This window comes from Chrysochloris asiatica, unplaced genomic scaffold (genome assembly GCF_000296735.1).
Source record: "Chrysochloris asiatica unplaced genomic scaffold, ChrAsi1.0 scaffold00299, whole genome shotgun sequence".
Lineage (NCBI taxonomy): Eukaryota > Metazoa > Chordata > Mammalia > Afrosoricida > Chrysochloridae > Chrysochloris > Chrysochloris asiatica.
In genome coordinates, this window is record NW_006408817.1 from 3,012,242 (window position 1) to 3,020,339 (window position 8,098).

The 8,098-nt window shown below is 37.7% G+C and overlaps 1 pseudogene; it reads left to right on the plus strand.

Annotated features, from left to right (window-relative positions):
* The first annotated feature begins 132 nt into the window (after positions 1-132).
* Positions 133-624, plus strand: LOC102831830 (annotated as a pseudogene).
* The last annotated feature ends 7,474 nt before the right edge of the window (positions 625-8,098 follow it).

Below are 8,098 nucleotides of genomic sequence, written 5' to 3' on the forward strand. Positions count from 1 at the left end.
GGATTGTAATCACTGCAATGAAATGATAGGATGAATGTGAAGCTTATGTTCTCCCATGGAAACCATCACTCAATTCACAACAAAAACTTAAAAAAAAAAATGATGAAAGTGGACTGACATTGGACAACACAAATGTTGGCAGGAACCAGCAATTACTGGGAAGATCCCAGAAAACAAGCTTGACAGTTGAAAAATGAACTTGACCTGAAACTAGTTTCCTTTAGTAAATTGCATATAAGTTACAGTAACAGCAGTACCCGAGATGGAAGACATGGCAGTTCTGACCCAATACCCCTTTTAAATGGATCCAGTCAAGATAGAGTGTTTGAAAAAATGGCAGTTCAGATTGAGCAGCTTTTGGAAAGGTTTACAGGACTACATGATAAAATGGCAGAATATACCAACAGTGCAGGTGTCCCCTCCTTGAATGCTGCACTGATGCATACATTACAGTGACATAGAGACATATGGCAGGATTATCCACATGAATTCCATAAAACAAAAACAAACTTTATGGTAATACGGGAAACAGTAAACCTCATGGGATAAGTATGAAAGGATATGGAGTCATATAAAAGTGGGTCTGGTGTAAACAAAAGAAGAACTGAACTGTTGATTTTTTAAAAAATATTTTATTGTGAATTATGTGAAAGTTTACATGGGAGAATATTAGCTTTATGCTGATCCTATCATATATCATTTCATTGCCACGTTTACAATCCACGCCATGCATCATCAACCAACTAAAGGGTATACCATGCAAGCCTGCTCCACCCCTGCCCCCACCCCCTGCCCAGTCATCAGAACATAGCACCTCTCCCTGTCTAGGTCTAGAGCCCCCAGCCACTCCATCTATCCACATCATCGACTCTGCCTTCATCTCTGGCATCACTGTTTCTCTGGGTAGGGTCCCACACTCTGCTCTTTTCCGTTGATGGTCCCAGGGACCTCCGCTCCTGGACTGCAAAGTCAACCACTTCCCTCCTTTTGCTACAAAATGTCTACCTTTACATTTCCAACCCTCACGGTCAGTCCTGATAGCGATTATTGACTATTGTACCACAAGAGACCTATCTGCATCTTTCATCAGCCCTGCCCAGACAGATTAGATACTACCAGTGGAGATTTTACCTTCCTCCATGCCCTCTGGATCAAGGCTCCCTCTTGAAACCTTGTAAGCCAGTCACTTCTTGCCTTTATAGCCTCCCCATTTTGGGTAGCCAATGTCCAAATTGCCCATCCCTGTTTACTCTGTGTATGGAGGAGGTGGGAATGATCCTAGCTGTAAAGATTTGTTCCCTCTTTTGAGTTACTGCATCCATAGGTGTAGGTCAAGTTCATCAAATTGTATCAAATTACTCTTTTTTTTAAGCTCTTCTTTCTTCTTCTAGTTGAGTTCTGTTCATCCAGTTGTTGAAGCCAGGTCAATTGGGTTTTATCTGAAAGTGTGGGTGTTCTTATGCATATGCCCTATCTTCTTATCAGCTGGATGCTTCACTCTCCACTCTAGTCCTCTGTGGCTATGTCACTGACTCTGGGTCCAGGAGTTCCCAGGTCTTGCCATATTGCTGGTCAACTGGGTCTCCGCCCGGGGTTCACAGGAGTCTATTGAATATTGTAGGCCTAGGGGCTCAGGACCATAGTCAATTAACATAGCAGAGTCCACAAAGACATGAGCAACTATTTAAAGTGTAATTATTGATCACTTTGTCTGGAGGAAAGAAGATTGATGAAAATTAAAGATACATGGAAACAATTAGACTGGTGCACTAATGGACCTGGACCACATGAACATCAGTCTCCATGACTTTGTGACTCATGAGTTTGAGACTAGAAGGTGCCCTGTTAACACTACCAATGTCTCTGAAGGGATCACTTTAAAAGGTCATCCATAGAGTTAAAGAAAAGTGTGGAACAAAATTCAAAATCATAAAAAAATAGACCAGACTTAGTCAAGTAGAAACCAGTGGAACTCTTGACCCTTACTCATCTTGAAGTGAACTCATCACCATTGGTCAACTTTCAGTCAAACAATAGACATGTCTATAAAGGAAGCATTGTTTCTATTATTAAGGACATATTTTCCAACAACGGATCCTTCCTGTTTGTTTCCAATCACCAATAAATATCAATACACCTTGATTGCATACGTGATCAATTTCACACTGAAGAAGTTGATAGAATTCTTCATTTCCACATCACTGGCTTTCGTGGTTCTTGTGTACATTTGAATAATAATGGTATTAACTGGTCTTGTTGGCATATGAATATTAACCTATCACACAGAGCATTATACTTAAATACACAACATGATATGTTCTTTTGATGTTGAATGTGATGCCATTTGTCTTCAATGTATCATTCCTGACATAGTAAGCCATATGATTGTTAGATTCAAAATGGCCCACGCCAGTCTATTTCAGCTCACTGATGCCTAAAATATTGATCTTTATGCATTCCATTTCATTTTAGATTAAAAAAATTTCCTTGATTCATAATCATATATTGCACATTCAATTATTAATGAACATTTACAGGTATTGCTCCTCATTTTGAGTTGTGCCTCATCATCAAATGAAGGTCTTAGAAGCTCTACTCTATTTGCATCATCACAGAGGCAGTTCTTACCAAGTCATATTTTGAGTGTCTTTCATCCTAAAAGGCTCATCTTTTGTCACTATATCTGATAATATTCTGGTGCAATTCAATGTGTTTCAATTTTCATTACTCTGATTCTGACAGTGTTCCACTGATATTCATAAGGTTTTCAGTGGCTAAATTTTCAGAAGTAGTTCACGTCTCCTTACTAATCTGTCTTAGTCTGAAAGCTCAACTGAAATAGGTCCACCGTGGGTGACCATGCTGGCACTTACAATACTGGTGCCATAGTTTCCAGCATCATAGCCACACACAAACCCCCACAGTAGGACAAACTGAAAGAACAGCGATGATAGAAACAATTCTAGATATCACATGATAATATTTTGCAAGACCAATGACCTATCCATTGCAAATACCCTTTTTAAGCAACATAAAGGATGACTATACACATGGACCTCACCAGAAGGAATACACAGATATCTGTGAGAAGAGACAGTGAAAAAGCTCTATATCTTCAGCCAAAATAAGGTCAGGAGCAGACTGTGAAATAGACCACCAATTGCTCATATGCAAGTTTAGGCTGAAGCTGAAGAAAATGAAAACAAGTCCACAGAGCTAAAACATCTCTTGAACATATCCCACCTGAATTTAGAGATCACCTCAAGAAAAAATGACACTGATGATTGAAAGAACATTACACACTGATGATTGAAGACAAGAAGAGTGTGAGATGACATCAAGAATATCATACAGGAAGAAAGCAAAAGGTCATTAAAAACAAAAGGAAGAAGAAAAAGACCAAAATGAATATCAGATGGGACACTGAAACTTCTTTAATGTAGAATGGCTAAAACAAATGAAAGAAATGAGGAAGTAAAAGAGCTGAGTAGAAAATTTGAAAGGGCAACTCAAGAAGACAGTCAAGTATTTTAATGAAATGTCCAAAGACCTGGAGTTAGAAAATCAAAGGGGAAAAACACATTCAGCATTTTTCAAGCTGAAAGAACTGGAGAAAAAAAGTCAAGTCACAATATGCAATATTGAACGATTCTATGGGTAAAATGTAGTCCTAATGTGATGCTGTTGGATAAGCACTGTACTGTTAATTCTAAACTCGGCATATTAAACCCACCAGCCGATCTTCAAAAACCCTGTACAGAGTCAGAACCGACTTGAAGGTGCTTAACAACAACATAAACAAAACATTGAACAATGAAGAAAGCATCCAAGAAGAATTCACAGTGTTACTGTACCAAAAAGAAATGGTCAATGATCAACCATTTCAAGAAATACAATCAATTACCAATAGTACTGAAGGAAGAAGCCCAAGGAGCACTAAAGGCACTGGCAAAGAACAAGACCCCAGGAAATTATGCACTACAAATTGAAATCTTTCAATAAACTGATGCGGTCCTGGAGGCACTCACTCATTTATACCAAGAACTTTGGAAACCAGCTACCTGGCTAACTGATTGGAAGAGACCTGTCTTTGCATGATTTCTAGAAAAACATGTTGTAGAATTGTATAGTTGACTTTGTCTTCTTGAGCTACCCATTACAAAGAGACATGATCCTATAGAATGTGAAAATCATTTGACAATATCATTAATATCACAGAGGTGAGAATGCAAGGAAAATTTTGTGGAAGAAAATGTAAAAATCCCTGCAACCATACATTGACAGGGAACTACCAGAAGTTTAAGTGAGATTCAGATAAGGACATTGAATGATATCATTGTTGACATCAGATAGATCTTGGATTAAGCATAGAATACAAGAAAGATGTTTATCTATGTTTTATTGACTATGCAAAGGCTTTCAACTGTGGGGATCCTGACAAGCTATGTACAACATTGCAGAGAATGGGCATTCTGGAAAACTTGACTATGCTTCATGAGGAACCTATACATTGACCAAGAGGCAATCATTCGAACAGAACAGGGGTCACTGAATGGTTTAAAATCAGGAAAGGTGTGTGCCAGGGTTGTATTCATTCACCAAATGTATTCAATCTGTATGATGAGCAAAAATCTGAGAAGCTGGATTATTTGAAGAAGATTGAGGCATCAGGTTTGTAAAAAGACTCATTAACAACCTGCAATATGAAGATGATACAACATTGTTTGCTGAAAGCAAAGAGAACTTAAAGTATTTATTGATGAAGATCAGAGCCCACAGTCTTCAGTATGGGTTGCACATCAATGTAAGGGAAACAAAAATCTTCACCTCTGGACCAATAAATAATATCACGATAAATGGATTTAAGATTGAAGTTTTCGAAGACTTTATTTTGCTGGGTTCCATTATGAAATGATGTATTGCATTTGACAAAATCTGCTGCACAAGTCTTCCTTAAAATATTCAAAAACAAAAATGTCAGATTTCCAATCACCTAATATGCATGTGAAAGGTGGACAATGAATAAGGAGGCCCATAGAAGAATTGATGCATTTGAGTTATAGTGTTGGAGAAGAATATTAAAAGTATCATGAACTGTCTAATTTGTGTTGGAAGACAACAAACTGATCTGCGTTGGAAGAAATACAGCCAGAGTGCTCCTTAGGAGCCAGGATGGCCAGACTTCATCTTTCACAATCCAGACATGGAGAAGGACATGATGATTGGTAAAATAGAGGGTTAGCAAAAAAGAAGACTCCTTACAAGATGGATTAGCACAGTGGCAGCAGCAATGGACTCCAGTGTAACAATGATGATGAGCATGGTGCAGGACCTTTGTTTGTTTTGCATAGAATTGTTATGAGTCGGAACAAACTCAAAGGCACCTAGCAACAACACAAGGAGAGTAATAACATTAAGGAGGTACACACACCTTAGAATAAGCCACGGTTTGATATCAAAATGGTAGCAGTTGCCCAAGTACAAAGTTCAGAAGGGTTAAGAATAAGGAGGAATGAAGATAGGAAATATTGGGAAGAAGTAGAATAAGTGATGTAACATTGTCTGAATTGCAATCATTGAGATGAAACACAATGTGTATGAATTGTTGAGTGGAAAATTTATCTGCTCTGTAAATCTTCACCCAATTCACAATAAGAAGGTTATAAAATTATAACAACCTGCGATTGATGATACAACTTTGCTTGATGAAAGCAAAGAGAACTTAAAATATTTACTGATGAAGATCAAAGACCACAGTCTTTGGTATGGGTTGTATCTCAATGTAAAGAAAACAAAACTCCTCACCACTGGACCAATAAACAACATCCATATAAATGGAGAAAAGATTTAAGTTGTCAAAGGCTTCATTTTTCTCAGATCAACCATCAATGCTCATGGAAGCAGCAGCCAAGAAACCAAACGATATATTGCATTAGAGAAATCTGCTGCATAAAATCCCCTTAATGTGTTGAAAAGCAAGGATGTTAGTTTGAGGACTAAAGTATGCTTGATGCAAGCCATGGTATTTACAATAACCTCATGTGCATGCAAAAGACAGTGAATAAGGAAAACTATAGAAGAATTGATGCACTTGAGTTATGGTGTTGGAGGAAAATACTGAAAGTACCATTGACTGCCAAAATAACAAAAAAATCTGTGTTGAAAGAAGTGCAGCTAGAGTGCTCCTTGGAAGACAGGATGGCCAGACTTCGTCTCGCACACTTTAGACATATTATCAGGAGGGACTAGTCGCTGGAGAAGGATATCATGTTTAGAAAAGTGGAGGGTTGGAGAAAAAGAGGAAGACCTACAATAAGATGGGTTGTTACAGTGGTGGCAGCAATGTACTTATGCATAGTAACGATTGTGATGTTTGCCCAGGACTGGGCAGTGTTTCATTCTTTTGTGCATAGGGTTGCTATGAATCAGTACTGCTAACAAGTCATTGAGTTGGTTCCAACACAGAGAGACCCTGTGTAGGATTTCCAAGGAGCAACTGATGGGTATGAACTACTTACCTTTTGTATGGTATCACAGTGCTTATCCTACAGTGCCACATTAGGACTTCAAAAACATGATAGAATTCAAAAATATATGATGAAATACTATTGTTTGATCCCTGTGGATCTCTATTAACAAAGGAAAATAGCATTTTCTCTAAATAGAAAAATTAATCAGTAATAAATTACCTTATACATTAATTCATTTTTATACCAAATATTTATTTAGTGCTTTCTAAGCTCTGGTAGCGCAGTGGTTACAAATCGGGCTGCGAACCTTAAGGTCAGCAGTCTGAAACTACCAGCTGTTTTGTGGGAGAAAGATAAGGCTTTCTGCTCCTGTAAAGATTTACAGCTTTGGAAACCCTATACAGGGTCACTATGAGTTGGAACCAACTCCACGACACATAATGACAACAACAACAACAGTCATATCTATTCTAGAAGTTGGAGAATCAGTGATGAGAATAAATAACTCATAGACAAGAAAGACCAAAACATAAAATTAAATTGGTCATAATTAAAATATCTTCCTTAATAGTTAGTGTTGTTGTTGTTAAGTACCAATGAGTTAATTCTGACTATTAGTTCTGAGAAGCAGCTTTACCTTGTGGTTCACAGTCCAGTGCTGATCCTACAGTGCCACGCCAGAAGTCTTCCTTAATAGGTGTAACAATAAACAATTTTTATGAAACATAGAAAGAGGCATCTTTTGAAGACAAGGAGAACAGCTCCTTGACAGTATTAGCCCTTGTTGTTGTTGTTGTTAAGTGCTGTCGGTTGATTCTGACCCACAGCGGCCTGTGTAGGGTTTCCAAAGAGCCACTGATGAGTTTGAACTACTGACCTTGCAGTTGAAACAACTCTGAAGTTTGATGCATTAGCCCACAGCGCCAAAGCGGGTATCACAACGGCATTTGATGTTGTAGAATGCATATTAACCATTCATCAAACATAAAAAGTATCCCAAGTAATGGAACAAAGTATAATTACCAGCCAGAAAGCACGACTTCAAGATAACTGGTCTCAAGCATGCATTGAAGCTCAACAGAAAACAGTGAAATTTCAGAGTCGTGATCACGCAAGGGATTTGTAAAGTATCTGCTTTTTTAGGTGTTTGTGCAGTTTCCACTTATGAAATTACATCTCTTGAAACAGCATACCTGGATTAAGTTTGTGTGATTCCTAGCAAAACCGTGCTTGTAGAGTTGTCATTTAATATCACTTGAGGATTGTAATTATATCTACTCAGATTGGAAATATGTTATTACTTGATGCCCTTTATGTAAGATACCGCCCCAGTTTTTTTTTTTTTTTTCTTATAATTTGTACCAAGAAAAAAAAAAAAATGTCATCCAGACAAACTCATATTTGAATTTTTGTCAAAAATATTTTATGATTCATTCCAGGTTGCTTCCTTTTTACTGGAAGGAAGAGAACAGAAAAATGTAAAGTTTAGTTGTTGTGAGTGCCTCACCATAGGTCTCAGTACAAATATCTTTCTGCTAAATTATTTCTGATCATGTTTGTCATTCTTTTTCACAAACATAATAAATCTTAAAATCCTTTTGAAGTGATTCTGTTCTAAACTCGTTGTT